Source organism: Tachypleus tridentatus, chromosome 6 (assembly GCF_004210375.1).
Source record: "Tachypleus tridentatus isolate NWPU-2018 chromosome 6, ASM421037v1, whole genome shotgun sequence".
In the NCBI taxonomy this organism is placed as follows: domain Eukaryota; kingdom Metazoa; phylum Arthropoda; class Merostomata; order Xiphosura; family Limulidae; genus Tachypleus; species Tachypleus tridentatus.
The window spans coordinates 66,422,988-66,436,730 of record NC_134830.1 but is presented as its reverse complement, the minus strand read 5'-3'; the positions used below and the strand labels follow the sequence as shown (position 1 = coordinate 66,436,730).

The following is a 13,743-nucleotide window of genomic DNA, read 5'->3' as shown; positions in this document are numbered from 1 at the left end:
AAAAAGATCTAAGGTCTACAAAAAAGCTAGAAACACAATCAATTTGGACAGTGTCACCATTGCCAATGATACCATCCAACTGCATCTAAAATAGTGCCATCATACATGACAGTAAAACATAGGCTATTCTGACTTGAATGTCACAAAAGCCACACATTTTTTAATTATACCCAGACAAAAGAGAACAAGTTAAAAATTGTAACCAATGCATACTCAAGCCAAAACAACTTCCTCCTTCCAATCCTTGCAGAAACAAGATAGCTAAAGAGCAACAGTAGAATTAATCTGGAATAGCTTGTTGAGTTTTCTCATTTCAAATCAACTGGCATGAAATTGAGCCTTGAATGCAAGACAGCAGTCCACATACAGGAAAGGTAAGGCTGAGAAAGCACCAGAGCAAATGGACTTAGTTTCAGTGACAGCAAACTTAATCCCTTGAATACCAATATTGCCAAGGTAACTAGAAAAACTGTACTGAAACAGAAGACAATGAAAACTGGAAGAATCATTTGTAAATATCAATGAGAAAAAATGAAAATTAACATTCAGCAATTCAAAGGCTAGTAGAAAGCTCATAAAGTTGGTGTGAATAATACAATAAATGTACTGCATAACTTTATGTGATCCAGGGCAAGAGAAATAGCATACTGCTTAGCAGTGAACATGAAAACTGTAGAGGGAGTCTTGCAAGTAACCATCTAGCCACAACAAACCTTGATGGAGTCCACCAAGTCACCTAATTTTAAGCTACTCATAAAAACAAGTAATTTTTCAAAAGATGTTCGCCAAAGTGAAAACAGTACTTCCACTCCGGAGTATCCACCTTTCTCAGATGCCTCAAAGAAAGGTCACAGGTAGGGAGGGTAAATAAGCCAGTTATTGTCATCCAATGACAGTTCAATTCAGCCAGCTGCACCTGGACATGAAGGCTAAAAGGAGAAATGGCAGACCTTCTATTCTAAAAGAGTATATCCCATTGAGGAAGGAAGACAACCCCAGGTAGGATGCTGTTGTTAAGATCAAAGCTAGGTAGTATGTTGCAAAGAAAAATGCAAGCATTGGAGCTGAAGAGAAGGTTTGTAGAACTCAGTGTACTAAACAAAAGCTCCAGATGATGGACGGGGTCAAGCATCATCAAGTTAAAGGGCCTGGCAGAACCATAAAACAGAGACCCACAGTCTAGCTTGGAATATATGAAGACCAAATATGTCTTCAACAGAGAGCACTGAACTGTTCCCCAAGAGGTGGAAGAGAGGAGACAAAGGATGTTAAGTGCCCTTGTACACTTGACACAAAGCTGGTTGATATGGAAAATGAAAGTAAGCTTACAGTTAGATATGATCCTCAAGAACACTTCTTCAGGAACTAAGGGAAGAAGAACATCACCAAGACAGAGTTTGTGGTTGGGATATAAACCCACTGGTGGCAAAAATGCATGCAAATGGTTTTAGAAAAAAAAGTTAACATTTTTTGTTGTGGTCCACTTCAACAAACAAGTGAGAGCAGTCTGAAGCTGCCACTCAGTTAACCTTATATTTGATGACTGACAAGAGGTGTGGAAGTCATTGACACAGAGACCAATTGCAACAGTAGAAGGAAGTTGATTAACAAGAGCACTGATCTTGACACTGAAAATAGTAACACATGAAATACAGCCCTAAGGAACTTGGAGAGTTCCTGTGTGAATAAAAAGGAAATGGTCAAATGCACACAGACTTAAAATCATCTGCCAAGTTAAAAATGGACAAATGACCATGAAACCCATATCAATGGTAACCCTGCAAAATGCCAAACCTCCATGTTGTGTCATAACCCTTCTCAACACCAAAGAGAGGGACAGATACAAGACGTTCTCTTGAGAAAGGTTTCCTTGAGTGTGGTTTCAAGTTGAATCAGGTAGTCAGTCCATGATGGAGTGCTGTTGAAGGAAACCACACTGGAAGGGTGAGAGGAGGTTGTTTGGGTTCAAAGATCCAAACAAAACAAACATTAACTATCCTTTTCAAAACTTTACACGGGCAGTTAATAAAACAATTGAATCCTTCTCAGGCTTAGAAACTTGTGCCAAATGAGAAAAAATGTTCTTTTATCACATCTGGTTAAAAATAACCAGAAGAAGAGCAAGAGCAAACACCTCATAGTATATGTCATCAGACCCACCTGATGAAGAGCAAGCTCAATTCCATCAGGGTAAAAAAATTATTACAGTCACAGAGATGATCAGCCCAAAAGGAAATATCTGATTGCTCTGAGACTTGATGTCCAAGAATGCAGGGGAAAAATCAAAAGTGCTGGAGAGATAAGAAAAGCACTCCCTGAGAGTATCAACAATGCTTTGCACACCAGCAACTTCATAGCAACTGAAGAAGAAAGTGGAAAGAGAATAAAAAGCATCAACTGTGGTGGTTTACACATCCTCTTACTTTGATCTTGCCCTAAAGTGGATGGAGTTAAAAAAAGAGGTACAATGTTTACATACTGTGAACAACATTTGTTACCCCAAGGCTTGAAATTTGTTATCCTCTTTTCTATTTTAAACATTCTATTGCTTTCCACTGGCCTTCTTAATATTGTCTCTGATGACAGTAGAATAGAGATCAATAGAATAAGTATAAAATAGAAGAGAGGTCAAGTTTCAAGTTTCAGGATAACAGAACCCTCTCTGCATCAATTGTGATAGTTTACACCACCTCTTACTTTGATCTTGCCCTAAGCAGGTGGAGTTTAAAAAAAAAAAAAAAAGAGGTATAATGTTTATGTACTGTGAACAACATTTGTTACCCTAAGGGTCCAGTTGACACTGGTGTCAGTCTTTGTCACAACGAGCACATGTCAAAAAAAATGCAGCAAGATGCCTTTAAATGTCTAAACCACTGACATTGGAAACAGAGGTTAGAAATGCATAGCCGTATTTTACAGCAAATGATCTGCTTTGAGAAAGACAGGCAGACTTGATGTAAATGTCAATACAAGAACATTGGTAGGCACTATAATCCTCTTTACAAACTGACATATGTTGCACAGCAGAAATTGGCAAGAATCTCGGACTTGGGGATGTTTTGTAAATCCCTCTCAACAATCATTCCTCAAGAGAGATTCAAAGTCACATAGGGTATATTCCTAGTGGCCTTCAAAATAGAGAAGTGTACTTAGTTTTGATGTAGATGTTTCCACAAACATAACTTCTATGACTTTGGAGAACCAGTAATCTCCATTATTAAAAATGGGGAAAAGAACTGCACTAATGGTTTGACTAACAAATAATGTGATATGATAAAGGTACAGTTGCACAATGGGATGAAGGCTGATGTTCAGTCTTAAATATGATTGCTTAGCTATTAGCTGTTTTGGCTATTTTTTCAAGGATTGGAAGATTTACAAGAAAAGAAGATTCTGTGTCCACTGATCCCAACCACCATAGAGTCGTTAGAGGTGATAAACAAAAAAGCAAAACAGTGACACTGTAGCAATACCAGGGCTTTGTGAGCACCATAACCACACAACAGCATCTGACACAATGTCCACAATATCTGTTGAGAATGCCCAACACTGGTACTCAGTGTCCCAAACCAAGAGCAAATCCAATGAAAAACTTCACAATGCAGCATCTATTCTGTTGGGAGAATCCAGTTGGGTCAAAACAATTGATCTGCCACCAAATTCATCACCACTGAAACATTACAAGCTAGTAGGATATAAAGAAAGGCACCCAGTAAAGAAAATCCAAGGTTAGAAAACAAAGATATGAACCAAGTGCTCCCATGATGGGAAATGTAAGACATATCCAAGGAACTGTCAAAGAGAAGAATGATTTTCCCTTAACAAAGCCAGACCTTAAAACACCATACTTTGAACAGCAAAAAATTATAAAAAAATTGTATAAGGAAGCTTTGTCGTCCTATGCAGGCCTTGGAGTTCCTGACCAGTAAGATATGCACCCCAACCCTGAAGAGATAGATTACTGGACAAAATGGGAGCAGATGAACACCTATCATGTTACTGTTCCAATCTAACCACCACTTGAGATTAAAGAATAAGGAGACCAAACAATCCAGTGAACTGTTGTTCATGATCCACTAATTGCACAGAAACCATTGAAGGGATTTCATGTGTGCTTGTCCTAAAGGAATGAAGTATTTAGATGATGCCCACATCCCCAAAAGAGAAAGAACAATCTGCACAGTGGGAGAAAAAGGAGAGTAAGAAACAGATTGTTTGTTGTTCCACAGTGTGGAACCAGATGAAAGTTAGCTGAGCCCAACTGACATACGTGTTGAAAACGACACCCAAATGAGTGCTATATTGTGATGGAGTGGAAACAGGTTTCAGTCTGGGGTCCATAGATCCTAAATGCATATGATAGCACTGTTACCACTAGCACTGATCTGAATAAGCAGAGAAACCACAAAAAGATAAACAGAATCTACTCTGGTCCTAAAGCAATGAGAGGCTAAACTATAACTGCCTGTAGAAGCCAAGGAAGGCCAAGAAGCCAACAACAACTGGGATGAATGTGATGAGCAACATCAACCCTTGATTCTAAGAACTTTAAAACACCTGAAAAATCAAGGGTCAGAGAAAGTGGGCTTTACATAACTCATGGAGGGAAGCAGATGATAGAAGAAATCACCTCTAACAACATATCTTTACCCCACAAATTCTGACAACATACCAGCCAAGAGACTAGGGAAAATATGGAAGCTAACAATTAAACTTGCTTGTGTACTTGTTGGAATGATCATTATATATTAGTTGGGATCAGACAAATTCTGAAAAGTGAAAATTATTCATGTTGACAACAGACTCCATTTGGAAACTCAAACTTCCAGGAATAGATGTATTCTTTGATAGTCTAAATGTGTCTACCTGACAGTGATAACTTAAAGTATGTTGATCTAACAAATATAGTGGACAAGGCATAGCTATCCCTTAATGTAATTGAGCAGTAAACTTCGATGCATGAGCCTCAATATCATATCCCTATCCCCAATATGCTATCAAGGAAGGAGCAGACTCAAAGCAACTGGTGATAGTAACTAATTGAATTACTAATTCAATTACTAATTGAAGAAAATGAGCCAGAGATAGCTGATCCCAATTTAGCCTTTTGGAAAGACAAAAAATAAGAAAAGGAAATGGAAAAATCAAATAATTTTCTACAGAACATCCACAATAGGTCACAAGTGCAACCTCAGAACCTACTGGAGAAACATCACTGGACCGAATATACACCTCCATCTCAATACGAATAAGGTCACAGGCAGTCTCAACTGAGAGTGACTCTTCCCCACTCAACTGTTGAATGATACAAGATATCAGAAGTGAGACAGGAAAATCCTGACTTGTCTCTGTGCCAAAAAACAATAATCCAGGAATTCATGTCGTATATGGACTTAATTTTTTTAAAGAAAAACAACAAGGTAACACAAAGAGCACTCAAAACATCTCCAATGACTGTAGTGCTGAAAAACCCATTAATGAATACTTTGTCAAGAAAAAGTCATACTACCTGAATCAGGTGCTTATATACAGTATTGGAATAAAGGTTGCATTCATGTAGGTGGAAAGTATCATTAGACATATTACCAAGGGTAATTAAGTGGAGAACAAATGACTGGAGCAAGCAAGAAAAAAGTCACACCAATGCTTAAATAGGCAAAGGAAGAAAGCCCTAGCAGTTCAGTAATAGCTGTAAAGTAAGAGGTTTGAAAAATGTATTTGAATTTACATTGTTCATGATAGCTTTTACATATGGTAGCGAGGTAAGCGTGCTGGAAAAAAAGAGATAACCCATGCCTTTTGTAAAATAATGTTTTGTTAACCCTTTCTCTGAGGGCTCAGTATAATATACACGAGTTTGTCTACACATTTGCATACATTATGTACTTGCACTGTAACTTTTCATACAGTATGTATATCTTCACAAAACTTGGTTAACTTTTAGTAAAGATTAAAAGTATTTTGTACACAAAAGATCAATTTTTTTAATTAAACATTTTTAAAGATTTGTTTGTGAAAATAGTGTTTCATTACTAATCTGAGTGCAAAGTGATTTCATGCTATGATTAAAAAACTATTCTTCGTCCCAAACATCAAATATTTGCAAAATATCTAAAATTTAAATACATTTCAAATATTTGTTTTTGGTAAGATTTTATATTGCATGTTATTTTCTATACTCTATGTGGGAGTTTGTCACTTGACCAATCTTGTAACCATCAGAAAAACATTAGGTAATATATACAAATTAAGCATTTTTCTTGCAAGAATGACTACATATAACATGAAAATACAAATGTTTAGTCTAAGCAGAAAATATTATTATATTGACCTTCCAGTTATGCCAAGCTAACATTACATAACTTGCACTAATGATGTGCACATGCACTCATTATATATCCTTTAGTCTTCCCTGTCTTGGCTGTGTTTTAGTGGACTAGTATTTTGTAATACATAGTCACATTGCATATATATATATATATATATATATATAGATTAAAGAAATAAATTAAGCTTATTTATCTTAAAATATAGAATAAATCAAGAAATGAAACAAAATTATCTCTTTTCACTATGATTCAATATAGCTAACCTTGGTTGCTAAGCCTTTTAAAATTTCACATGTGGAGGATATCAAACAATATTTTAAGGTTTTATACATACAGTTGAATAAATGAAAATTCATAAATAACTATACTGTTGGCATACAATTCCACTATAATTTATTAAGTTTAGCAACTAAGCTGTATTGAGATTTAAAAAGTATGAAAGTTTGAGCAGACTAAATATGCAACCAATCTCCTTGAAATCTTGGACTGCAAGAATGTGACAGCCTTTTCACACATTAAAGTGACTGAGAAAACCATTCTAGGGATAATCTATGATGTTAACTCATTATTCACATCATATATTGAAGTAAGTGTATATAAGCAACTATTTTCAAAAACAGAGAGGTAATCAGGACCACTGTTTGATTAAGTACCTATGCCATATCTCAGCAAAATAAAAAGATACAAAGTTTTTATTTTGTATTTTAGCTTGGTAATATTAGTAATCTTAGTTCCTAATTCATACAAAACTACAGACTTAGTATTTTGACATCACAAACATCTAATTTTAAACAGTGCTGCATTCAATGTATCTCATGACTCACTAAAATCTATATTTAGATGTGTTTTATTATTTATGTTTAAATTAACATACTAACCCATATACAATATTAAAGTCTGAAATTCATAAAATAGTAGTTCAATAAAATTCTGAATGCAAGTCAACAAACACAATATGACCTTTGACCCATGACTTGTCATGAAAGGGTTAATAATGGTGTTTTTGCTTTGAAATTGACATATATGTCATAAGTGGTAAGGTTTTGCAAATGAAATTTGACAACTCAGATTAATAAAAGAACTTTTAATCCTAATATGAAAATCACCTTTCTATTTAAATTAGTCAACCCTCCATCTCCATATATTCACATAAAAAAACCTTTAAAATATAATTAACTGATCATTTTGAGTAAACAAAAGGACTTAAAATATTCCTATTTTCAACATTTTACCTGACCAAGAGAAAGGATTTTAGTTGACCAACAGTTATGACTATTTATATCTTTATGAATAGTTATATCAATTTTAAACCTGTTTATGATAAATAGCAGTCATTAGAATGACTCAATTTGTCAAAAGTCATCATCTGCTCACTTTGCTTGAACGTTTATTACTTTGTTCACTATGTGGAAACTAGTTCATGATTCTTTAATTATAGAGGTTTTATGGCAGTGCACATAACTGTTTGGTTATTGAGGTTGAAACTTGTTTAGACTTGCTAATGTTTCAATTTTAATCACTATAATTTACCATTTCTTACATGTAAGAAAGAAATCAAGTATTCTGATCCCAATGTTTGAGTTTATGTATAGCATTTCTCAACAAGTTTACTAACCATGATCTTTCAGTTGTAAGAAAATTGCAAGTATGATTTTTTTCCCAATAAAAGTATTGATTCAGAAAATGGATAAACAATCACAAATTAAGTCCTTTCAAATTAAAAAATCAATTTCATTATATTAACAACAAAATTTCAATAAAATTAAAAATCTAAGAAAACTATTCTGTGGCAAAGATCAAATGGACTGAGTTGAGTGCTTCATTAACTGAGTGAGAAAACAAGTCAATATCAAGCAAAGGAGAAAAGCAGAGAACCTGCACACCAAACCATAAAACTACATAACTAATGGTACCCACAACTTTGAAAGAAACATTATAAATAAATATAAATTATTAATCTTTAAAAGACCAAATATCCTATATTACTAACCAATGGAGGTAGTCCTACAACCTCTCTACTCCCTACAAGAGACATGTTAAGTATCTTATACTACTTACATTGTTTTTTCTACAAATACTATAAAAATGATACAACACAATAATAAATATTTGAAAAAAAAAATTGTACTTAAGATCAATAAATTAATGTAAAACATTTCAAACATAACATGGGGAAAAAAAAATAAAAGGTCAAATCACACACCCTGCATGAAATAAGCAGACAAAAAAAATTGTTCCACAGTCCTTCCATATCTCTTTTTAACCTTCTCACACTATGGGCTTGATCAATGTGACTGACATTTTAATCCCACAGTGACTCAGTTTCCATGTTATAACTTTGAATATGTTTTGTCTTATTAGATAACACACCTTAAACCAAAGAATAAGAGCATCAACGATGCAACAATCTGCTATAGCTTTCATAACTTAATTGGCTTTCTAGCCTTCAGTATGTGAGTCTATAAATATTAACTTATGCTTGTTGATATGACCACCTTAACATAAATTTTCAAACTGAAGATGAAATAGGCAATACTCTAAACTGAAAACAACAAATAGGTCACTTAACAGACTAAACCTTTGACTCTCTGCTGATTATAACAAATACAGTACATATCATCAAAAAGAACTATTGGCAATTTATAAAAGAGAGGACGTGGCACATGTGACTGATTTTTTGTTTATGACTGTAAATAACTAAGATTGAAGGCTATAAAAATTATGCTTAGCCTTAATAATATCCATATTATAATGAGTAACTTACACTGTGTTCTGTACTTCTGAGAGAGCTAGAAAATACATTATATAAAAGATCTATAGAACAAAGGTCACAATTTTCATACTGATGAAGATTAAGGATACTGTGAAATATTCCCTTTTAGAACAAGGACTTGAAAATTGTATGTTATAATTTAATTGATTAACCATATTTTGTGGCCAAGTTTATTTGTATGCAGTGATAACAGTATTTTAATTAAATTTTGAATGTAACTGTAAGAATGTCATGACACGTATACTTAGCCCTTCCAGTAGCTAGAGGGTTAAGGGCTGAATGACATTTAATGACTCAACAAGCAATTCCTATGACATGCAACAGAAAATTAAATAGTGTCAAGAACAATGTCATCACCCAAATGAAAGAATAATGTTTTTGGTTTTTATGAAGTTTAGATTTTTATTCTAGCATAATTAAAAACCAATGACATGCTTAAGAATAATTCAGTTTCAAATACTTTTCCACTTCCTTCAGTGCACTTGAAGTGATAATCATATTTCATTCAAGGTTTACTTTCACAGTTTTTTAACATTTAACTGGTTGCACTTGTCTGTAAGCTTTATCACACAATGACTAGAGCAGCAAATAAAAGCAACCTGAAATACAGCTAACAGAGCAAAGACATTTACAAACCTCTGAACAATTTGCATGAAGTAAATAAAAGTAAAAGCACCAACACATTTATATGAACATTCACACCTGAAATATGTACATTAATCTTGCTATCTGATTTTAAGGCACCATGCTATATATAAAATACAGCATTTAAATAATTCACTATTGATAGTACAGAAAATATAAACCAAGAGCTCACTCATACTTTAGACAATCATGGTATTTTTCCCAATTCTCTTTATAATAATTTTTAATATGTTCTCATAAAAAAAAAAATATTTTGTTGTGATTTATGTATTTTCTTTGCCAAACTACATTTCTGCTGCCATCTTGCTTACATTAAGAATGCTAAATCACTAGAACGAATATTAACTCTTGTGTACTTTATGTGATTTGTTCATCTTCAAATGAAACTTTTAGTTATGATGAACCAATTTTATTTCATACCAACTCTGTTAATCATGATACAATGGATATAGCTTGCTTAATCATAATTATTTTAATATTAAAAACCTGCCATATGTGCAGTCTACTTTAAATTGTATTTTTATTTTTAGAATATATCTTTTCCGTGTAAAAAAATAACTAGTTTCAAAAGGTAAAGTATTCAATTTAAAATGTTTACAAGTTCTGTGTTATGTTGCATGTCACTGAGAAGACACAGTGAAGAAATTTCTTATCCACAAAAGCATGCTATTTTAACATATAAGTATAATCTCATGTTTATCATATTATCCCTGTGTTAACAGTCATATTCATTAATAACCAATGATAATGTACATGTAAGAGATATAGGATATGAATTTTATGCTAATGTCCAAATAATGCTTCGTCAGCTACATTCAGCAGTATTAAAATTAATCTATATCATATAGATTTTACCCAAGATATTCAAAATAAGCTTAATCTAAATATAACAAAGTACCGTATATTTACCATTGTTATACTGCTAGTACTACAGCAGTACTATTCTTAAATGTTAGTAATAATAGTATTATATAGTATTAAGTACTATAGAACTTCGTGTTGCTGTTGAGACAATACTATAGTAATACTAATACCCGTTGTCAGGGTATAAACAATTACACAATTACAGATACATTAAACTAATTTAAATAAAGAACTGATATGAGTTATCTACTAGTAATATCAGTAAATTAATAACATTAATACAACTATACAGTATACTACGTTACACAACTAAGCCTAACGTACAATTTAAAAATTATCATCAGTATATTTTCTTTAATTTTAACGCATATGTTATTGTTATAAAACTGAACTTCACTTTTTACACATTGAAGACTCTCAAATAATATTGCAGTACGTTCCATATGAATGACAATTTTCCATGCTAGAAAATCAAAGTCTAGTAAATTCCTACCTCAAAAACCAATCCCAACTTACTTGATCAACACTGCGCACAATACTGAGCATCTCTGCCGTGGTTCCATCTCACGGCTATCTTTCTTGAATATTAGAATTTCCAAATAAAATATACATAGCTGGTGAAAAAACAATGACTGATAAGCCATAACGTCCATTTCATATAAAATAAACTACCTATATGTTTATCATAATAACAGTGTTTGTACTCAACATATGATTCCATTAGAATAATCAAGGGGTTTAGAGCATAATATTCTAACTGAACTATGTTAGATTTTGCCAATTAATTTATTTTATTTTATTTTTAATATTAAAAGCACCTGACTGATAATGGAAAACAGAATGTCTAATTACTATTTAGTCAACAAAAGCTTACAGGGGAAGTAAATAAAAAAATAACTATTACATCAGTTGTTTGTATAATTAAAGGTGGTAACTAAAAGTTCAAAAACTCTGGTGAAAGTATTTTAGGCGCTTTGCTTTGTAAACTATCGGATGGTACTTCACACTACGATGTAAATTGTACATTTTTATGTTCTCCACTTGAATTGCTACACAAATTATGATAGCTATATGAAACCAGTAGCTCAAAAGATATTGTAGCCCTTACTTTTCAAACCACTAAATGAAGCCTTATCTGATATTTCAAGAGAATCATTTCAGTAATCTAGCTGAATGATGAAAAGTCTCAGTTGCAGGTTGCCCTATACTCATAACATTTTTATTTATTTACTAAGGAGGAATGCAAGATTTACAAACTACAAAGGAGTCGTGTTTCCTTTCAATATATATTAAAGTGCATTAATAACAGCGCAAATTTTAATTCTGGCTAATTAGAGTTTTAGGTAAAAAGTCTTAATTCGTCAAGTGATGGTTTATTCAGTGAATAAGTAGAGTTGTTGGCTTTAGATAAATATGATACTACCATCACTATCAAGCATAGCTTCAGAAGTGACATGTGGAAGTCTGGGATGTTCTCGGGTTTTGAGGGTCATTATACGAGTGATATACTGTATGAGTGCACCAGCAAGTAACATCACAGTCCATGGTCCAATCTACGCCTTACAACCCACTTTGGCCTTTACACTCAGTTGAACTTTTAACCATTTGAAATCTGACAAAACAGTAATTGAAATTTGGACTTTTGTAAATCAAACTGAATTGTACATACGTTGGTGTATTCAATATAAAGGTTTTGTTTTGCATTTTGATTGCATATTCTTGTTTAATTAAAGGGTTTGATATAAGCTAAATCGTATTTACATTATGTTACTGTGTATTCTGTACTTCATTTCTTAAACTGTGCTCATTTTCTGTATTTTAAATTATTAGAGGTAAGAAAAAACCACTGTTAAAGTTTCTTTAAGAGCAGCATTCTTTGTTTAAGGAATTTGAGCATACGTAGGTGTGTACTTGCATATTATTTTTCTTTATTAGAAGATATTTTAAACTATGTATTTTGATTTTAACAGATTTATTTCTTAATTTAAAAATTATTTTATGTATCCTTTTGTATTAAAGGGTATTACTTCACTGTTTAAAAGTGCTTTGGTTTTGTACTGGAATAAAGAAGAACTTTCATTTGATTATTTTATTATATATATAGTGTATTTATATTGCATTTTTTATTATGAATGATGATTTTTTCTTAAAATTTCGTGTGTTATTCTAGAATCATATTAATTTTTGATTTTTAGTGAAAGGGTTGTTGCTAGCTAACGTATTATCTTGCAGTTAGTTTAAAATAGACTTAAAGGATTTTCTTTCGATCACACTATGTTACAAATTTTTACTTTTTCTTGTTCCTGGGAAGAAAGTGTCATTTCCCAATTACTTATGCCTAAAGTAAATGGAAAAGACCTATTGTAATCTTCAAACTTTGCTTTTGTAACCTGGGTAATGAAATTTCCAAATTTACCCATTTTCCAGAACATTCCAAGTAGATTCAATGCTGAGTAGCTGATAGAAAATTTTCTCGAACTTACGAGAATTTTCTAGAACTTTCCATAGTAATATATATATACAGAGGCTCACCACTCACTACTTTAGTTTAGTTCTAGCTGCCTAAGTGAACCATAGATCTATCTGATTTTATCAGAGATAGCATCAAGAAGCTGCAAGCATTCTCCAGACGCATTCTGCTATGAATGTGGCCAATTTATCAAGACAAGAGCGAAAAAGTACTGTGTGATAGCATCTGCTAAAATGTACGAAGCCTATAAGGCATATTTCGGCATGCCTATCAGGGATCAAGACAAACCCTAGGCTCCTCATTTTTTCTGAGAGCACTGCTAAAAAACTCTAGAAGATAAGACGGACAATTTTTGCTTGTTTAAATAATAAGATTTTATATTATACAAATTTTCGACCTTTTAAAATTTAAATATCTTTTCATTTACTTTTTTAAATTTCCAATAGTATAGAAAAAATATCACATATAAAATATTTTGCATGAACCTCTTTCACATTAGTTGTGGATGAAATAAATTTATTCTTCATAACAAAAATTTTATTTTGCTTTTTTGCAGGATGGTACAGAGGGGAAAAAGAGAGTAATGAAGTTCGCTGTTCCAAGAATTTAGTATGAACCCACTGACCACTCAAGCAATTGTTACTTCGGCATAGTGGACCCTT

General features: G+C 32.8%; 1 protein-coding gene across 1 annotated transcript in view; it reads right to left on the bottom strand.

Moving 5' to 3' along the window:
* The window catches only part of LOC143251635 (rho GTPase-activating protein 23-like), a 102,506-nt gene extending 91,355 nt beyond the window's left edge, over nt 1-11,151 (bottom strand). Inside the window, exon 1 of the mRNA XM_076502900.1 lies at nt 11,105-11,151. The gene's annotated coding sequence lies outside the window, so the exon portion shown is untranslated. The remainder of the gene's footprint in view (nt 1-11,104) is intronic.
* Nucleotides 11,152-13,743: the final 2,592 nt, after the last annotated feature.